Source organism: Pipistrellus hanaki, assembly GCF_964339955.1.
Source record: "Pipistrellus hanaki genome assembly, chromosome: 11".
Taxonomy (NCBI): domain Eukaryota; kingdom Metazoa; phylum Chordata; class Mammalia; order Chiroptera; family Vespertilionidae; genus Pipistrellus; species Pipistrellus hanaki.
The window spans coordinates 43,037,164-43,059,459 of record NC_140513.1 but is presented as its reverse complement, the minus strand read 5'-3'; the positions used below and the strand labels follow the sequence as shown (position 1 = coordinate 43,059,459).

The following is a 22,296-nucleotide window of genomic DNA, read 5'->3' as shown; positions in this document are numbered from 1 at the left end:
AGAAACCCATCAGCATATTACTACAATACTGTTAATAATATTGTTTCTAATATTTGATTCAAAAACATTCTAGCAGAGGCCTAAGAGATAATTGGATTTATTAGTCTGTAAGCTTATAGTTTTACATCATTGTCCTTTGGCATTTGCTTTTGAATGAGGATTAAATGATTTCTATCAATGTGTCTTCAGTGACAATACTGCTTCGGTTAATTTAGAAATCCTGAAGTGATTGTGTTTTTTTAATTTTTAATTTTTTTATTGAATTTTAAGGAGCTTTTTGAAAAAAGAGAGGAATGAGGTACTGGATACAAAATACATCGTCCCAGCTATGTGTGGACTTTAGAAGACTACAAAATGACAGACATAGTATTTGTGAATCAATAAATATAAAAAAGAAGGTCATGTAGTTAGATGAAATTAGTGGAGAGTTTAAAAATAAAGATAAAAATGAGATAAGATGGATAAGTGAAAGTATGAATGGTGAACTAATTTGTTGTAAGAACAGTCTTTTTTTCTTTCTTTCTTTCTTTTTTTTTTTTTCTTTTTTTTTTTTTTTTTCTTGCCTTACTGTGATTTTAACTAATAGCTGAGGAATAGATTGTACTTAAGTTTCTTTATGGGCACCATTTGTTTTTATATTTGTTGCAAATATAATAAACCTCTGTAACCTTTGACTATTATTATATGGAGCTTCACTGTTAATGTTGTGTTTAGAAGAGTATTAGATTGAGATATTACATCAGAGCTTTCTTGTAATTGTTTTATCATTATAAAACTATACAATATAATGTTAACTTACAAAATATACATAATTAATATTTTCACTTGAGGTATCTGATTAATATATCTGATATATAAAGCAGTTTACACTTGGGAAGCCAATGTATACTGGGAAACTATGTACCATAAATGTACAAACTCTTAAAACAGTCTTATTTTGGAACTTTTATAACTTACACTGAAGTAGAGAGAATAGCATAATGAATCCCCATGTGCTCATCACACATTTAACAATTAGTACCTTCTATTCTTAAGTCTATATAATTTGAGGTGTTTGTTTATTGAAGTAAACTTGAGTCTTTTATCCTCGCTACTCTGAAACAGTATTAACCTAATTTTAAGAATAGACTCAATGTGGACTTGAAACAATGCTTACATTATTTGTAAGACGAAATATTTAAGTGTGATTGGTCACGTTGTTTCTTCTCAGCACAGCATTTATTTATTCAGGCTGTTTATTCTCAGTTGTTGGTAGGGTCTTTTGTTTAGTAACTCTAGGTTCTTCTACTTGAAATCTAACCTATCATTAAAATGAGAGCAAGCTCAAGGACAGCAGCCTGTGTTTGCAGGGCACAGGAAAACACTTGAGATATACCTCTTAGTGTTGAAATGATGTTAATCTTTTGTATGTCATTCTTTTAATTGGCCCTGTGGGTAGATTGGTAAGAGCCATTTTGTAAGGGAAGAGAACCAACTATCTTCAGGAATATTTCCTCCAAAGTTAGCTACTCAGTTACTGGGACATAATAGAAGAGTGTAAAGGAAGTGACATCCATTAGTAAGAGCTCATGTAATGATAACATATAACACCATTCAAAGCAGTTCAATATTTTCTGGTTCACCAACTTTAGGGAATGAAGTTCTCTTAGTTTTTATGAAAGAAGTTTATTTTCCAAAGTTAGAGTCTATAGGGAAAAAATCCATTCATATTGGAAATTATTCGGTAATGATCTAACATGTATAATAAGTAATGACTAATGTCACTTTATTTTTTATTTATTTATTTTTTAAAATATATTTTATTGACCCTTCACAGAGAGGAAGGGAGAGGGAGAGAGAGCCAGAAACATCGATGAGAGAGAAACATCGGCAAGCTGCCTCCTGCACACCCCCCACCTGGGATGTGCCTGCAACCAAAGTACATGCCCTTGACCGGAATCGAACCTGGGACCCCTCAGTCCGCAGACCGACGCTCTACCACTGAGCCAAACCGGTTTCGGCACTAATGTCACTTTAATAAACAACACAAAATACCTAAATACTGACCTCTTTATTTAAAAGTTGATTTTTTTCTTGTTATTTGAATCTAATTAAATGATTTAGGCATGAAGAAGTAAATACATTACATTAAGGCCTTTTTCAGTTATGTAACTAAGTGCTAAACTTTTTTTGTGATCCAAAAGGTTACAGAGAAATGTATATAACATGAAATATTTTCACCCTCTTTAAAAATACTTCTATTATAGATTAACTAGTTAGATAAAATAACAAAGTGATATAAAATAACCAAAGTGGTACACTACTAAATTGATCTTATTGTATGGCTAAACTGCAGTTTCTTTTCTCAAAGGGCTATATTTAATTCTTTCTGCCATTAGGAAACATCTCATTTAAGTGATCCTGCATAATATATTGTTCATATAGTCAAGGTTTCCAAAAGCAGGTAGATGTAATGTACACAGAAAAACACCAGTGTAAAGCTTAATCAAACAAAACAATGATTGAACAAAATATAAATGTAACCCTGTGAAACAAAGGATCATATGTTATACATATTAATTTTAGAAATATTTATAGAATATTTTATTTTTTAAATTATGAATTTAATATCAATACCAATTTGTAATATTTTTTTCTGTGCTTTTCAATACCTATGTAGAGTCAAAGTGTTACTTGGCTTTTTATTGTATGACATTCAAGATAGCATCAGGTAAAGCAGTGATTTTCAACTTTTTTCATATCACAGCATACTTAAAACTAATTACTAAAATTCTGTGGCACACACAAAATACATTTTTTGCCGATTTGACAAAAAGAAGGTATATTTTGATTCATTCATACCAGATAGCCCTTGTTGTATTGGCTGTTGTCATTGTTTTATCTGACAATCTAAGGCAAAAGAGGTCATTGCTCCTAAATAAATAGTCAGGTATTTCATGTTTTAAAAATCCGTGGGGCACATCAGTTGAAAATCATTAAATTAAAGCAATGGTGGTTTTATTCTGTTGTTTAAGATTTAAAAAACAATTTGACTACCAATGCATTTATGTCATATGTATAATTTTTTAAAAGCCATTTCTAATATGATAATAATATTGGTCTTCTTATTCTAGATTGAAGTAATACCCGAATAGCAAACAACTTAATGTTCTGATTTTGAAGAACACCATGTAAAAAAAAAGCTTTATCCAAGAACTGACTATATTTTCGAACCTGACCTGCATAGCAGCTAAGCTTTTGGGTTTGGAGCTGGAACTACAAATCCTTATGATGATTATCAGGGGCTCAACTTCAGCCTTTTTCTTCTGGCTCTGCACAGCAACCAATAGGGATAGCCAGGGTGCTAGAGATTAAAAAGGTGAAAAAGTCTGTCACTAGAGTTAACCCATGCTTTCCAATGACACAATTATGTAGGATTCCAGTGGATACATAATTAGGATGTTTTATTTAGAATCAGAATTTTTAAGTTGGAAAAGACTTTGAAAGTTATCTAATTCAACTGACCACCCTGTCCCTCACTTATCCTATGTAATAAAAGAGTAATATGCAAATTAACCACTCCCACTACACCCACAAGCCATGCCCACCAGCAAATCAGGAGTGACTATGCAAATTAACCCCAAAACAAGATAGCTGCAGTCACAGAGTGAGCAAGAGCCTTGGGTTCCCTGGCAATGGAGGAAGCCAAGCTTTCCACACACCCTGGTGGGCACAGGCCTCCACTCAAGGCTACAAAGTTTTAATTGTAGGAGATAAATATATCCCAACAAAAATGGCTGCTGCCATGGAGCGAGCAGGAGGCTTGGCTCCGCTCCAGGCTACAAAGTTTCAATTATAGAAGATAAATAAATCCCAGATACTAGGGCCTCCACTTGGGTTGCCAGGTTGTGGCCGGCCTGCAAACAACCACAGTCCCCTTGCCCTGGCCACCCCACATCCCAAAGGAAACCCCACCCTGATCCAGGATACCCTTCTGGGCAAACCAGCTGGCCCCACCCATGCACCAGGCCTCTATCCTATCTAATAAAGGAGTAACATGCAAATTGGCTGTCTCTTCAACACAAGATGACTTACCCCCATGTGGTCAAAGATCCTACCCCATATGGACACAAATTGGCCATCACAAGATAGCCAGCAGGAGAGGGCAGTTTGGAGGGAGGGCAGTTGAGGGTGACCAGGCCAGCAGAGGGAAGTTGGGGGTGATCGGGCCTGGAGGGAAGGGCAGATGGGGGAGACACAGGCCTGCAGGGGAGAGCAGTTGGAGGACCAGGTCTGCAGGGGAGGGTAGTTAGGGGCAAACAGGCTGCAGGGGTGTAGCTAGGGAGTGATCAGGGTGGCAGGCAGAAGTGGTTAGGTGCAATCAGGTGAGCAGTTAGGAGCCAGCAGTCCTGGATTGTGAGAGGGATCCCAGATTGGAGAGGGTGCAGGCTGGGCTGAGGGACACCTCCCCACCCCCACGCACAAATTTTGTGCACCGGGCCTCTAGTTTTAATTAAAAGAAAATGGAGGTGAAGCGACTTGCACAGTGACAGAACATTTCTTATAGCAAAGGCTGTTGGACCCCTGGCTCCACATTTCTCTTCCAGCATTCTGTTATACCATTGCTAGTGCAAAACTTAAAAACAAATAACCCAAATGTGCTGCCTTGAGTACTCAGAATACTTATTTACCTACAAGTTTGAACTCATATTTTTTTCCTAGAAAAAGTACATTAGAGTTTTATAATTATGCATTCTGAATAAATACATTTATTTTTTTATTGTCTCCAACTATACTTTTGGCATACAAATTAGTATTTAATTGCTCTATTTTAGAATAGAAATAAAATTTAAATACTTTTCCACGTTATCAATAGCCTTTGTATTAAAGGAAAATACCACATTTGCTAGGTCTTTTTAAAAAAGAAAATATATTTTTATCATTAACATTTTATTTTCCTCTGTCAGCTATTAGTGATTTATGTCATAATCAATGTATTGGCAGAAATAACTCTCAGACCTTGCATGCACCTCTACTTTTGTGATGAGGGTAAGGTTGAGTCTAACCATTCTAAAGGTTGTTGTAAACTACTGAATTATTAATTTTAAACAATTGAAACGTTTGTTCCTGTAGGTCACTCTCTTGTGGAACAAAAGTAAAATAATGGCAGTTTATATCTGTGGTACAAGCTGAGACTTGCCCAGCTGGGTTTAAAGTGTTGTAGCACTCTTAGTGAGAACCAACAGAATGAGAATGTGAAGGGATTGCCCTTTATTCCATAGCAACCAGAAGCAATACCAGCAGTCATGCTATTATGTGACTTCTTAATCTGAATTCTTGGAAGGATATGTTCATTACCAAATAATAGTATGAGATGGTGGCAGAATAGTAATTGCCAACATGTTTTATTTTATTTTTTGTTGTATTTGTGTGTGTGTGTGTATGTGTGTGTGTGTGTGTGTGTGTGTGTGAGAGAGAGAGAGAGAGAGAGAGAGAGAGAGAGAGAGAGAGAGAGAGAGAGAACGAGCCAGAGAGAGAGTGAATTGGAGGTAAATCTACAAGGTCAGAATTGAACTTAATTTTGGTATCCTGCTTTGTGATACAATGCACAATTTGAGCACTAACCCTGTTGATTATTTGAAACAATTGAAACAATCTAAGAGTGACCAAGGAAATGACAACTGAACTTTATAGCAGTAACTTGATGCTCTTACGAGCCTCATTTGTGGTACCGAATCTGAAAGGATGTACTTACATGAAACAGGAGTAAGTTTCCTATAGGGGAAAGCCATTTGTCATTTGTTCTTAACTAGGTAAATCCCCACGGACAAACCTTTCTTGTAAAACTATTCCCTTTGGATTTATCTTTGCCTTCAATAAAAAAAAGGAGATATGATAAACAAAAGTCTGATGAAATATTAGTTAGTTCTTGCATTTTTGCCTAGAAGTTTCTCATTCTTAATCTTTATGATATTTCTAATGTTTCATGCTGCTGTTACATCTGAATTAAGAGAGACTTGGAATACAATGCATTAAATTGGTTTTGCTCTCAGTTAATGGAAGGGAAGGGTTTTTTTCTGAGGGGGGAGGCAGAATTTAAATCACTTACTTTTAGACTTAACTATACTCCTGAATTGCCAAATGAAACCTACTGTCCCGTAAAACATAATGTAAAATACAAATATTAGGAGTTTAATTTAGTTGAAAAGAGAGTGCTAAATACTTGGAACTTTTAAACTGAGATTTGAATATAGAGATTCAGTTCCCAGCATAAATAAGTACTAGACTACTATATTTCTTGGATATAAAGAGGAAGAATCTAAAACATGGAATGTGTTTTTAATATCTTATAAATTTATAATCTGGATAAATTTTTACTTAAACCATGTCTAAATAGGGATTAATGGAATCTCCTAAAAAGAAGATAATTTGGATGTTTTCAAATAGCCCGAAGTTTTATGTTTCTTTGGGTAAGAATCTTTCAAGATTCTTCATTGTCTACTCATCAGAATCATGTAAGAAATATTTACAGGTGTCACAAAACTTCCATTTTGCTGTGCTGTTAGGGAGCTTAGTCTACTGTACATTTTGAAATATAAATTTCACCACTCTGCTCTGTAACTTTTTTTGGTCAGCCTGGCTTATGGTGTTAGGCAGTTGGTTAAGAGCAGCGATTTTCAACCTTTTCTATCTTATGGCAACACAAACTAATTATTAAAATTCTGGCCTGGCTTGTGTGGCTCAGTGGTTGAGCAGCATCTCATGCACCGGGTGGTCACAGATTTGATTCCAGGTCCAGGCACATGCCTGGTGTTAGGCTCAATCCCAGTAGGGGGAGCACAGAAGGCAGCAGATGGATATTTCTCTTTCATAAATGTTTCTATCTCTCTTCCTTTCCCCTTCTTCTTTCTGTGATAAATTAAAAAAAAATTCTGTGGCACATTAAAAAATACATGACAACCAAACTTGTCTTATTTTTTGGTGATCTGACAAAAAATATAGGTTTAATTTTGATTCACACTGGACGGCTATTATGTTGGTTGTTGTCATCTTCTTATTTGACAATTTAGGGAAAAGCGGTGAGTAATACCCCCGACTAAATAAATAGTCAGGTATTGAATGTTTTTAAAATTCTTGTGTCATACTGGTTGAAAATCACTGTTTAAGAGCAATAACTTTGGAATGAACAGCTCTGGGTTTGAATTCTAGCTCTGCTACTGATTAGTAGTTTTTTTTTTTTGTTTTTTTTTTAACTTAAACTCTGTGAGATATGGTTACTAAAATCTACCTTGAAAGATTGTTTCAGAGATTACATTAGATGACAGAGGTAAACATCAGCACTATATCTGACAAGTAAATGGCAATTCCCGTTACTGCCCTGACCCAGAATTAAACCAGTGACCTCTCTGTGCAACTGATTTACACCAGCCAGAGCTCATCGGCTGATTCTTGAATGTGCCCTGTTTGGAGATTGAACCCTCAACCTTGGCATATCTGAACAGTGCTCAAACTGAGTTATCTGGCTAGGGCCTCCCTTCCTGAATTCATCTTTGCTGAAGTTAAATATAGTGGCTCTTAACTTGAATAAGTTCAATTCTAATGAAATTTTTATTAACCTTGATACTAATTGGAAAATGTGATTTAGATATTTGTTTGTAAAAGTTTGATCTTTCTAAATATTTTTATAAGCTTCCTGAGGTTTTGGAATTCAGCACGAAAACACAGCGTCCTTTTCTAGTAGAGGCAATCGGTGAATAATTATGAAGCCTCAGCTTGTTTATCTCTAATCAAATTATAGAATACACATTAACCATTTTATAATTTTGTCTAGTCCTGATTTTATACTGACCTTTAAAGCAATGCAGCTCTATTAGTCCAAATGGGTTTATTTACTTCTTGTTTTTTAAAATGGATTTAATGGCATTAATTCATTGAATTTTGGATATTTCTTTAAAAGGGCATCATTTATAATAGTAGACATCATTTCCATATATTTTTTCAAATGGTTTTGTTATCTATGAATATTGTGTGTGTGTGTATATATATATATATGTGTCTGTGTGTGTGTGTGTGTGTGTGTGTGAAATTCTAAACTTGCCTGGGAATTTTTTTAGTGTTTGTTAAGACTAATAGTTTCAGAAGTTGGGGAGTGCAGCTTATAGGATCTCTTCTTCCTGTTTTCTGGTTGTGACAGGGTGTGGGAATTCCTAATGCTGATTAGTAGGGGAGGGCCTGGAAGGCATTATGATAATTATGCTTTGGTGGGGAGGGGGCTATTTTGAATATTTCAGACTTCCTGAGTTTCACCTTTTGCTACCTTACTTCTCTGTCCTATTGGGATGTCAAAAGTACAGAATCAGGACTGGGATTCCAAGCTTATACCAAGGCAACTGCTGGCATCAGAATGGAATTATTACAGTAGTTAGATCTATGGTTATATTTGTTATATCCATTAAAGGCTGCACAGTGAAAAGGTAGGGTTATCTGTTCTGATGTCTACTATAGAGATTTTTCTCCTTAAAAATTCTTTTTAATATGGATCTGACTTTCATAAATCTGTCCATGGCTATTTTTAAACAAGGTATTTTTATTCTGTACCATCTCTTGAGGTGATTAGTTTGGTGAGTTTACTCCCAGTTGTGAAGTCATCTTAACCTCTTTCCTGAGTCAATTTAGGTGTACATGTTCATTTTCACTTTTTTATTCATCCCATCATTTATTGACCAAATATTGACACATACAATATGGGCCAAGCAGTGAAATTCTATGGAGAATACAGCAGTGAAGAAAACTTATCAGATCTCTGCCTTTGGGAATATTATATTCAAACAATTGAGGATGATAGAGAGGAAGATAAATGAGTATTATACTACTCGTAAATGATATGGAAAAATTTTTTTAAAAAGAGGGAGCTAGGGCCCTGGCCAGCATGGCTCAGTGTTCAGAGCATTGATGTGTGAACCAGAGTGTCATGGGTTGAGTTCCTGCTCAAGGGCAAGTCTGTGGGTTGCATGTCCAAACCCCACCCCCAGTTGGCATGCATGGGAAGCAACCAACCCATGTGTCTCTGTAACATTAATGTTTCTATTTTTCTCTTTATTTCTCTGTCTCTCTTTCTCTCTACTCCTTCCTTCATCCTTTCCACTCTCTCTAAAAATACGAAAAATATATTCTCACTCCTCGGGTGAGGATTTTTAAAAAATTGTCTAGAGAGGGAGGTGATGAGGGTGGAGGAAGTTACAGTGTTAAATATGATGATTAGGAAGATTTTATAGAGGTGACAAAGGTGACAGAGGTAAGTTTTGTGTATTTCTTCCATTGGAACTTTATCCTATATAATAAAAACCTAATATGCTAAGTGTCTAGTTGTCCAACCAATGAAAGTGTAATATGCTAATGATAAGGCTGCTCAACTGCTCACTATGACATGTACTGACCACCAGGGGGCAGGCAATCAACTGATCAACCAGTTGCTATGATGTGCACTGACCACCAGGGGCAGATGCTCTGACCTGTAGGTTAGCTTGTTGCTGGGGTCCCGCTGATCAGGACTGAGCGAGATGGGCCAGACACACCCTGGAGCCCTCCTGTGGTCCGTCCCAGCTGGCCAACCTCCCACGTTTCTCCCCGGCCCCGATCTTGCACTGGTGGGGTCCCTCAGCTTAGTCTGCACCCTCTTGCAATCTGGAACCCCTCGGGGGATGTCAGAGAGCCAGTTTCGGTCTGACCCCACAGGCCAGGCCGAGGGACCCCACTGGTGTATGATTTCATGCACCGGGCCTCTAGTGTATTTATGATATTGATGATACCTTGGTTGATGTTAGACTTCCTTTTATACTAAAAAGTCCTAATTGTTTACATCTGCCCTTACAGTACTTTTCCCCCCCTGACTCTGTTGCCTTCTGTCATTCTTATATGCCTTTCCCTGTATTTACAGCCTTTTCATTTTATATCATTTTGTGGTGTACTAGTATATTGATGAAAAAAACAAAAAAACCACCCTTTATGGTTTTCTATAAGGAAAAAAGCAGATTAAAAGACTCAAAACCTACTTTTAGTTTGTTTTTCTTTTGAGATGGTAGGAAAGATTAAGGTTTTCAGTCTACCCTACTTATTTCCAAGTTGGAAGTTGTGCTGAAACATCTGGAACTATCACAAGAATATATCCTAAAAAAATTGCAATTTGAACTATTCAAAGTAAAATCACTATTAACATAGGCAAATTGAAATTAGCCGAAACCGGTTTGGCTCGGTGGATAGAGCGTCGGCCTGTGGACTGAAAGGTCCTGGGTTCGATTCTGGTCAAGGGCATGTACCTTGGTTGCAGGCACATCCGCAGTAGGGGGTGTGCAAGAGGCAGCTGATAGATGATTCTCTCTCATCGATGTTTCTAACTCTCTGTCCTTCTCTCTTCTTCTCTGTAAGAAATCCATAAAGTATATTAAAAAAAAAATTGAAATTAGAATGAGCTGACTGCTAATTTGATTGGTTATACCCTGAGTTTGCTCATATGGCTAATGCTAATTTAAACTAGAGAAAGTATTTGTATATGACAGCTTCTATGATCAAAATGTTCTTCAGTGTCTTAGAAAATGTGAAACAAGAATGTCATTGTTTATGTAGCATAGTTATCTGTCATTGTCTAGTCATTTGTAATCATGGATTTATGAACTGAATTTAAAATTTTGTGTATGCAAAATGACAAAAATGAGAGGTTATTTAGATAAGTAAAAGTTACTAATGGATGCAGATTGTCTTGAATTCTGTTATTTTGACAAATAGATTTTCATGCTGATATTTTTAGAATGAGGTTTTAGTGTACTAATGTCAAAATCATATTTTCTAATTTCAGTTCAGTGTCAAATATTAAACATATGTGGCTGTCATCCATTATGAAAGATACAGTTTTGCAGTATTTGAGGCTATAGTACTAAAAAATGATAATACCTCAAAAAATGATAAAAATATATAACGTGTATTTTTAACATATTTAAGTTAAGGAAGTAGAAATTGTTGTGGGACCTTAAGTAAACAAAAACTCCCTTTCTCTGAACTTATATAATTATGTATACAGTATTTAGTTCTAATCCTGGTTTCCATCATTAAAGGCTGGTTAAATGATTATATTTGCAAATGTGCCCAGGTATTTGTGTCTGAAGTGAGTTATTGTGCCCACACTTTTAACAATCTGTAGGCCAGAGTTTATTGAACTCGAGAAAATTATATTTCTGCCAGTTAAAAATATAAATTTAAAAATGACAGAAGTCTAATTTAGTGTCACCACTTGTTTGTACCACTACTGTGTGAGAAAAATGTGGGAGCTCTAAAAGACTTAGGAGAGCAAGTCTACTCTTTACTTTGTCCCCCTAACTTTTTAAAGTAAAAATAGAACAGTATGATGAAACAATGAAATGAATTCCCATGTATCTATCTTCTTTAATAGTTAACAACTCATGCTTAATTTTGTTTCAGCTCTACCCCTTATCATCTCATCTATCCCATTATTACTCCCCTCACTTCTTACCTCTGGAAAGAGACACAACAGCTGAGTTAGGCTCAGCACTCAGATGCCACTCATGCTCCCCTTTGCCATGTTTTGTGGATAGAGGGATGGATGGAAAAATTTTTTTTTAAAGGATACAGGTTAGTTTTCAGACAAATGTCATTTAAAAATTTGAATTGTGAACTTTAATATTCCTAGTCTCAAATTTTGTGTTGGAATTAAATAGAGTCTTCTAAATTAAACACAGATTCCACAAAGGCAATTTGCTATGTGCATTCTGAGAAAGTAACATTTACCTCTGTACTAATATGGTTTATTTCCTTTATGTTTTCTAAAGATTTTTTATGTATTTGCTTTCCAAAAAAAGAAAAGAAATATATATCTTTGAGATTATTGACATTTATAATGAGATACAATGAAATTGTCCTTTAAATTCATCCAAAACACTTGATGCCATTTTCAGTATCCTTAGTTATACATTAAAAAAAAAAAATCAATTGATCTAATACCCTTTTTTTTTAGTTTTTAAATATATAAAAATGAGTGGTAATACTTAAAAAGTGAAAATAGGTTTTAAGAAGTTTTAAAATATATTTTGAATTGATATTACTCTTCTAATCAGTTGTTTATACTATATAAAGTTTAATACTAAAACACACACACAAACCTCTTCCTTTGTACATTCAATATCCTTTTGACTATAGCTAAACAAATTATATAAGTAATTTGAAAAGTATTTGGGCAAATATTCTTTCAGCAGAAAGGAGAAATTATGTTATATTTATGGCTCCCATAGTGATTTCTCTTTATAATTAGTAAGATGGGACTACTAAAACAGAATTCCAACCTTTAAGTCATTTGTTACCAACCCTGATTTTGTGAATTATCAAAGAACCTACAATTCTTGATAAAATTTTATGAAATTAAAAATAAAACAATTCAGTTCCTATTCAGCATTTATTGAGGAAATTTGATTTTTGGAATTTGAAATTGGATATTTGGAAGTGAATCAAATCCAAGAAAGTTGGAATGTGCACAAAAAAAGAATTACATGGTTGAATGTTATTTTCAGTATGCCACACTATATAATTGTTGCAGCTTCCTAACAAACACCAGAGGTTCTTTCTCTCAACACTTCCACTATGGATTCCATCTCCATTAAAAAGTCTTATTCCTGATTTTTCCCCATTGCCTTTAATTAATAGTGCCTGACTGGAGGCTAGATATTAATGTAGCCAGTTTAGAACTTTCAGAGCAGAGTCTTCCAGCATTATTTACTACACTTGACTAGTAATTGATCAACTATTAAATAACTGCTTTAAAAGTTAACAGATTTCTCTAACACACCTCTGTGAATGGTATATTTAGAATCTGACTTTATTAACTTTTTTTTGACTACTATGTGTGTGTGTAGTGTGTGTTTTAGTGTTTTGTTTTTGTTTGGGGGGAAAATCAGTTTCATTGCTTTAAAAAATATTTTCATGTATTAGATCTCGTACCTTTAGACTTAAGTTAAATTTTCCTTAATCCTAGATGAGAATTGGAAAGTAATCAAATTATTTCATTGTCAAATTGAGTCTTCAAGTTACTGCTTACTTGGTTTTCCATCATAAATGGTACGTATATCACTACATCTTTTAAGACATTTTCTGAATTGTTGTATGCCTTCTTAAGAAATAAGGATGATTCAAAATATAAATATTGAATATAAAAATCTCATATTTGTTCCCCCCCCTCCCCACTTGTAAAATGAATCATGTTTCTTTCTGCGATTTTCTTTCAATTATTCTCTAACACATTTTTGTCTCTGTCATCCTTCCTGTCTCTTTCCTCCCATTTGCTCTGGCTTGTTCTGCTTGTAATTGCTGGGCATAGGCTGTTTGAGTTTTAAACCTTTTCAGCCAACCCATTCTCTTCCTGCCTCAATCTCAGTCTTTGGTTAGATGGTTCCTTTGCACCTCTCAGTCTGCTCCTTTATTATTGGATTTTTTGCCTTTTTTAGATAGTTATTCTTCATTCTTCTGTTTGTTGATGTTTTGTGTTTTTAAATAAATAGGTAATTTCTTTTACTGTTTCTCATAGTGTACAATGAGAAGAAAAAAGAAAACCATTGAAGGACAGATATATGTGACTCTTAAAACAGAAAGAGGTAGTGTTGTTACAGATTATTTTAGAAAGTACAACCAGCTAAGAGTAGTTAGATAAAAGGGCTAACTGTTGCCATGAATAAAAAAAAAATAATCTTGCCTGACATCTACAAAATCTTATTTTTAATCTTCTAAAGCTGCAGGCAGTATTAGTAAAATACGTATAGAGAATTAGTGTATCAAAACATCCTTGAAAAGTATGGATAAATTTTCATAGTTAAAGTGGTTATTGAGGAGCATTTGAAATCTTACTCCTTGATATATGTCCTCAGTTTGGCCCAGATAAATTCATAAAAGTAAAAATAAAAAAAGACAATGGTTATTGTAAAATCACATATTTTTATTTATCTGCATGATCTTTGGTATTTTATGATAGACCAATTTCATCATTTTTGTCTTCAAATACTTTATGAGAAAGACTTAACCATACATAAGGAAATAAAAGTCAATATAATTTCTTCTTTTAAGGAATGTACAAGTTCTCTGGTATCCTCTGCCCACTTTTAAAGTTATTTCACACAATTGGTTTATCAGTATTTTATTGATAGCCTTTTCTGTCTTTCTCTTTTTTCTTATTTATGTTCAGTGCTATCTAGTTGTAGTGAATTTTTGTGAATAACTTGTTGAGTGTTAATTTTTGAAGTTATGGATAATATGCATATGATAGGAAAGAATATATTTTAGAATTAATATAAAGGATGAAATAAGTCATCTTTTTATAATACAATGAAATTTAGAATTTCAGATTTTTAAGGGTGTGTGTGTGTGTGTTGGGAAGGGTGCCTTTTAGTTCTGCAAAATTCATGACTCCTAGATTCCTAAGTTAAATTTATTTTTCTATTTTTGGAATTTATGTAAGTTTATAAAGCTGAAGTTACTAACTGCTCCCCCCTCAAAACAAAAACAAAAACAACAAAAAACAAAAAAAAAAACCAAAAAAAACAAACAAGAACAACAACATTCTGAGTTCATTTATATCCATTATAACATTTTATAGGTCAATATGGAAATAAAAACTTGGGAATGGTAGGTGGTATAATTGAAATATAGAGCATAATCTGTTCTTAGTTTGTTTTACCAAATTAGGGATTCTGAGGATACATTTTGAATATTTGTGTATGTTTAGCATTTTGTCCCTTTGTTAGAAATCTCTCAGTGTGACTTGTTTTTAATAGGATGTGTCTCCAATCACTCTTGAAAAGTATTAAGCCCTTTAAACACACTGGTCAGACCCATAGAAGGAAGCCTACAGGTTTATTAGCACTCCTTAGCCTGAAAGCACAGCATACCCTTCCAGGTTGCACAGCAACAGACTCCTAGCAACCATAATAGATTGAATTTCTAAGAGTGAACAGGCCGGATGTAATAATAAAGCAAGAGGTACAAACAGTTGTCATGGTTTTCTTTTCACAGTAAGTTAGTTTGAATTTCAAAAATGGGGAAACTTTTTATAAAACCAGTACTGTTTGTGCATCAGACTTCTTGTATTAAAATACCAAAAAAAAATACCAAAATTTAAAAATATACTGGTTAAAACAATAATATACTTTAAAATAAAACAAATAAAGAAAGTAAAATATTATATAAAGAAGTTTTCAGGGAATTTTAGAAAAAACATAAACTTAAAATTGAACTTAGCAAAATAATCATAATGAATGTGCTTTTGAAAAATAAAAATTGTAATAGTGTACTTTCTTATGGGGATCCTTCATTTATTTTAATATTGCAGCAACTCTTGTTTTATGTATATCATTTAAGTGGATGTATATGTAAAACTAATACTTATAATAAACTTTTAAAATTTATCTTAGAAAATGTTACATGAACTATATATATGTATATAAGCAATGTTTTTTTGAAATTATGAACTAATAACTAATTTAGCATATAAGTAATTGAAAAAGAAAGAGTAAAGTACTAAAATGTAGTCTTTCACAGTGATAGTAAAAGTGTCAGTGATATTTCTAAAGATGTAATATTGTTCTAGAACTTTGCCAACATTTCTATTGTATACTTTTTAGTATGTGTTTGCCACATAGCCATGAAAAGGAGATTAATTCAGATACATTCACAACCTGAACCAATAGGCCTCCATCAAAAGAAACAGATCTCATATAGCTGCTGGAGTAGGGAGTGGAACTACACAGGCTTTGACAGCAAAAAGCTGTAAATATACACACATGCTAATACCCTTGATTTGTTCATCTTTTGTGCAGCATTTGGAAAAGATTGTTAAAGTAGCGGTTACAGTGAAGAGTGGCAATTACAGCAAAGAGCAGAAATTAGGTATTTGTGACCTATTATATTTTATTAAAAGACTTCCTTATTAAAATGACACTGCTTAGTCTGATTACTTGACAGCTGCCCTAAACAGATTAGAAAATACACAGCTTTAGTTAAAGGTAAAACCAACCTCTTTAAGCAAGTGCATGGCGTGAAACAAGTAAATGGTGTACTGTAAACTTTTCTTAAACAATAAATTTGCTTTAGATAGGGATGCTTATTAGTGATTAAGAGGCATTCTCTTTTGCATTTCTATAACAGTTACCTACTGTTGCATTTTCCCATTGGGATATGTTAATACACCACCTAATACTATGCTAGCTTCCCATTAGAGGGTCTTATAAGGAGGTGTCAGAGACCTAGGGGTCTCCAGGGCACCACAGAGAAGCTTTCTCTGGCTGTCTGAGAAGTCCTTATCCTAATGCACTGTAAATATTTTTATAAGGCAACACTAAAACTCTGGGAAGTTTTAGCACTAGATTATAGATTTTTGAAATATTTGCAGTTTTTTCTTTAATACAGTAGAGCCACAGCAAGTTAAATACTTAAATTTAGGTATCAGTTGCACCACATTGAATTATCTGTTTTTCTAGAGATAAATTTATTATGTAGCTTTTGTTACGAACCTTTAATGATATTTCTGAAGTTTTACTGTTGCTTACTCTGGGCCATATATATTTTACATAGTGACTGTAGAGCACTTTATAGAACAGTCTTGCCTATCAGTTATTCTGAATTGTAGTTTAGCAGTTAAGTAGCCTGACCTGCTACACAGTGTAAAATTTCATGACCTTGTCCCTGTCTCCTATGTCATGAGGCATGGATATGCACTGTAGTCCAGACTATGAAATCACAGTTCAGGCTTGAAGACACACACACAGGTTCAGTATGAAACAGATTTGTGGGAAAATTACTTCGCTCAACTAATCTTGAATATAGATTTTTTTTTTTTCAGGATTGTTACAATATTAATAAAAGTCTGTCATATACTTGGGTGGTACTGTGAAATTTCCACAAAGGCCCAATCTGTGCTATGTAAGCCACTTATGCTAATTCCATGTAGGGAAATATCCATGATTACTTAGGTCTTCAGCTTAAAAAATAATATCTGATAGCATGAGTTCTGTCAGCTTGCAAAATGGTTAGGAGGTGTGAGTCCTAGTCTTTTGAATAAAATCTGAGTTATTCAATAAAATTCTGGCTTTGTCATTTGATAGCTAAACTAATTCCATACTACTTTGAGCTCAGGTGTTTTATGTAAATATGGGGATATTACCTATTTAGTTCAGTTATAAAATGAAAAAGTGAAAGGTAAAATTTAGATAGATAGATAGATAGAAAGAAAGATAGATAGATAGATAGATAGATAGATAGAAAGAAAGAATGGCACTCTAGAGTTAGTACTCAAACTAGTAATGTATATTGTCATTATCATCTTTCTAGTTTACTCCTTATGATAGGATGTAAGGAGGGTTTCACAGGACAGGATAGTAGCTAAAATGGTAACATGGAATTTAATTAGAGACAATATTATTTTCAAAGAGGGATATTAAGGACTACATATTTTGTTAAGTCATTTTCAGTATTGGTCAGTGTAGGAATTCTTCTGAGTAAACTTTTATCAATAACTCCTCTTCACAGGTGCAAGTCTTGGAGCAGGATTTTTTTTTTAAAGATTGCAAAAGCAATAATAAATAGGAAAAATATGCACTAAATAGATTAAATACTTGTTACTCTGAACAAATGGTAGAATTTAAAGAATAGGGCTAATTTATTTATTTTAGTAAATATGTACGGTGAGCTTTGTATTATTTAAACATTGATTCTCTTTCCACATTTTGCTTCCATGGAAAATCTAGCAATGGAATTGAGTAAACTGCCTTCTGTTAGCACTTTACATGGTTGACATAAAATAACTGAAAATAGCAGTAGCTTCTGCTGAGAAGTAATGTCAACAGTGGAGTTGCATGGAAATCTGATTACCTTTGGTACTTTTTGCCTTATCCCTAAACAATGTTCAACGTACTTTCCATTGATTTACAAAATATTGTTTAAATTTTAATATATTCTCTTGTTCCTAAAGGGACCATAAAGGCATTTAATTTAATAAAAAATATTATTTGCAAAAGAAGAGAAGTGATTTGAAATAACGGTTTGAAGTAGCTACTGGGATTAAACTGGTTTAAGCAGTGGCTATCCTATTTCAGTTCTTTGAAGAAGGTAATGCCAACCTGAGCTTAATGAAGAGGTACAGAACATGCTCAACATCGCCTTGATATTTAACAGTGAGAAGTACACCGAACCACAGTGACATTAGAGCCAAGGGAAATGAGCTCTTAATGTTACACAGATACAGTTTTTCCAGTAAAACCACTAAGTTTTAAAATAATTTTTTTCTTGATTAATACTTGTGTACTTATATTGTTAAAATGTTCCATAATTAATTTTGATATGAAGTAAATATAGCCTAAAACATTAAATTTGAGAAGTTTTAAATTTCAGAGTTAGATAAAATATTATTCTACTAGGCCTGGTTGGGAATCAGGGCTGATCCTGTTCCCTTCCCTGCTCCCCACCTCCTCCTTCCCTTGCTCCCTCAGTGCCCTGCCACCTCAGCTGGTCGCCTGCCATGTTCCATGGCACCCCCCTAGTGGTCAGCATATGTCATAGTGAGCTATTTAACTCCTGGTCTTCCGGTTGAACTCTCAAGGGGACACTTCGCATATTCTGGTAAAAGTGTTTTTTCTTGATATCAGTGAATATATAACTCTGACTTATCATCTTGTACATATGGTGAAATTGTCCACTTGTAAAAATGTAGAATGTAATTGTACCTTTTTTACTTAATTGAATATTTATATCCAGCTCAGTGAAGATTCATACATTATTAACTTCATAAGTAATCTCTCTGCACAGAATTTTTTTCTTCTAAAAACGACATTTTTACTGTATAGTTATCTTTTTTTCCCCTTGCTGTTCTTAGTATTTTGAGTTGTTGAATTGGGGAAATGTCATGTGGGTACATATACATTTATATACATATGTATGTAAATATACACATGAATCATATAAACCTTTTTTTCTGTGCAGTCTGAGTTATGAATTATTTATATTGAGATAATTGTTAGGTAAGAAAAACTAAGTCAAAGTACCAAACTAGTCCAAACTCGCACTAATGGTAACATCTTTTCACATCAGAGTCTTTTATGAAAAATATATACTGTATATGAATGCTGTTCAGAGTGTGAATGGAGGACCCCTGAGGTCACCAGCTCCAGGAGGTTCCAACTTTTTCAACTAAATGTCTATGAGGTTGCATTTTCTTCATAAACCAAAACAGCAGTTTGAGAGCAGAAGTAGATGTGAGAAGCTAATTGTTTTCTCTTAAGCAAGACATTAGAGAAGTTAATAAAAATGTAAAACAGTGCCACTCTTTTCATTAAATCTCTTTTGTTTTGAAAATTTTAGATGTTTCATAAAAACATGTTTATATTATATGCATTGGTTTTATTATTTTAAAATTATTAAATCTCTCCATTTATTTTTTGATATGATTAATATGGATAGACATAACTGGTGATATACTCTACCCTGTTGTTACCAACTCAAGAGAGTGTTGCTCACCTCTTAACTCTGCTTTTAAATGTGACATGCTAGCTTGAAACTAGCCATATTGAGATTGTTTACACCATGGAAATGAGCAGAAATTACAAATCTAGCTTTTTGGTAGGGGAAGGAGAACTGGAGGTTAAATACTTACTAGTGTTATGACTAGATACAATGCACATTAGCAAAGGTTCTTCGGGGTTCTCAAAATTAATTTCTAAATGGGTTAGTCAAGTCTATGCTAACATGTAATCAAAGTGGATTTGCAGCCAAGTGCTCTGTCTTTAGAGCTACTTTACCAGTTTCTCCTATACTGCATTCCAACCAGATTAAGTCCATAAAGTGATTTCAAATCAAAAGGTATTTCATATCTTTTGTGGTTCTCACCATGCTAAGTACATAGCTTAATTACTTGCTGAATGATTAGAAACTATCAATATTACCTGGAAATTAAAAAAAAAAATGGGGCAAAAAGATTCTGGGCTTGAGTAGTTAGAGAAGTCTTCAGGAAGGAGATGTAATACATGAGGTGGATCTTGAAGATTGATTGAGTGGTGTATAAGGCTGTGAGGAAGGGGTTAAGCACATCTTAGAGGTAGATTTTGGTGTGAAGAGTTTGAAGAGTGTGTTGAGAAATAATGAAGCAGATGGAGTGGAATGAAAATCAAGCTAAGGATTTGAAATTTAACTGGAGAGAGCATAATCAGACAGTTTATATTTTTAAAGTGGATCAAGTGTAAAGATGAAAGTGATGCTTTCAGGAGAGTAATCTTGCAGATCTGTAAAGATTGGTAGGAAGTGGATCTATGGAGGGTGCTGGGTAGAGGTGGTCAATGGGGGACAAAAGGGACATCTGTAATACTTTCTACAATAAAGATAAAAGTTTAAAAATAAAATCAGTAAAAACATTTAAATTTTTTTCAAAAAAAATAAAATAAGTAAACCCAGGTAAACCTCATGAGGTCATCTGAAAGAAAATATAGGATGAAGAACAATTAATTTGTTTGTTTATTTTAATATTCACCCACTGGTGTTTTGTTTTGTTTTGTTTTTTAATTTTAGAGAGTGGAAGAGAGAGGGAAAGACGGAAATATCGATTTGAGGGAAACACATTGATTGGTTGCCTCCTGCATGTGCCTGGCCAGGGCCTGGGCTGGGGAGGATCCTGGAACTGAGGTACATGCCCTTGATTGGAATCAAACTTGGGGCCCTTTGGTTCACAAACCGATGTTCTATCCACTGAGTCAAATGGCTAGGCCCAACCTGGGCTTTTAGTTCATAAAGACCATGGTTAGAATTTTTCTTTTGCCACTTGTTCTTTCCATTTATGGATAAGACTAGAGGCCCAGTGCATGAAAATTCTTGCACTGGAAAGGGGTCTCTCAGCCAGACCTGACCCCTGTCACACTCTGGGAGTCCTCAGGGATGGGAGGCGATCCAGCAATCAGGAGAAGGAAATGCCTCCATCACATCTCTGCTGCTGCCACTCCCAGCAGCTCAAGCCTCAGCCAACCCTGGTTACCTAAGCCGTGGGCGGCCCTAGGTGGCTGGACATCTGACATCTAACGCTTGCCTGCACCTAAGGCCAGCCCTGGGCGGCTGGGCAGCTGACATCTGAGGCTTGCTTGGGCAGCTGATGTCCAAGGCTTGCCTGAACCTCAGGCTGGCCCTGGGTGGCTGACGGGCTGAGGGAACTGGGGGATTTTAGAGGCAGGCGTGTGGAGTGCCCAGACTTGCCTGGGGGCAGGTCTGGGTGGGCTGAGAAGACTGGGCAGGGCTGAGAAGACTTGAGTGCCGCCATCTTGTGGCTGTGGGTGCCACCTTCTTTGAGGGTGTGGCAGTCAATTAGCATATTCCTTTCTTATTGGCTGTGGGCACTGCCATCTTTTTTTGAGGGTGTGATGGTCAGTTTGCATATTCCTTCTATTAGCTATAATTTACATAACTAGCCAATGGGATCGTTAGTAACAAAAGGGTTATGAATGAGTTTATTATACATTAAATGCTTGGTACTGTGCTAGGACCTTCAGTGAGAGGTATTTTCAATGCTACTTTTACTACTGCTACTATTACATCTTTATTTGATAGATTGCAGTTACAATAGAGATTGGAGCTGGGGAACCTTCGTTATAAATAGGCCTATTCCTATCACTAATGGATATAAAGGACACAAATGGAAACATGATATTTTTTACATACTTAAATGTTGTAAGTCAACTAACTGTTAAGATGTGGTTTTTCCTCCTAATTTTACAAGTACAGCTTTAAATGTGATGGATAACCATTTAGTTTTCTCAGGTTTTTCAGTTCTGTGGTAGAAGGTAGTGGCAAAGGGAAATGGCCTTCTGTCAGCTCCTCTGTGCCTTCCAGTGTACCTCCCTTTCCTCGTACCCAAGGCTCTTCTTTGCCGTGGCATGTCCACGTGCTCACTCCACGAGCATCCTTGCCTCATCCCTTATAAGCTGTCTCTTGACTACTCCTAATGCCTCCATCTTCATCTTCCCTAGGATTGATAGTTCAGGGATCTACATGGGAATTCAGGGTCCTGGGAGTCTGCTGAGGTAGATTGCAGAGGAGTCGGAGAGCCTGGCCCTGGGCTGTGCAGACTTTTCACTGCATGAGGATCTACCTGGCCAGTGGGCCAAAGGGGGTTCTCTGTAGTGCCAGTCTCTGGGCAGCGGCTCCTCTCTCCTAGGTCTCAGGGTGGTGCTGAAATGGATCATTTGACAGGAGTACCAATTTAACAGGACTTGTTTACTATTAGTTGTGAGGTCTGAG

General features: G+C 35.1%; 1 protein-coding gene across 7 annotated transcripts in view; it reads left to right on the top strand.

The window, feature by feature from the left end:
- The window catches only part of RFX3 (regulatory factor X3), a gene marked incomplete at its 3' end in the record, with an annotated part of 272,770 nt that overhangs the window by 11,796 nt on the left and 238,678 nt on the right, over positions 1-22,296 (top strand). Inside the window, exon 2 of one of the 7 annotated variants that reach the window (XM_084899511.1) lies at positions 13,016-13,098. The exons of the other annotated variants lie outside the window; for them this stretch is intronic. The remainder of the gene's footprint in view (positions 1-13,015; positions 13,099-22,296) is intronic. 7 annotated transcript variants of the gene reach the window in all.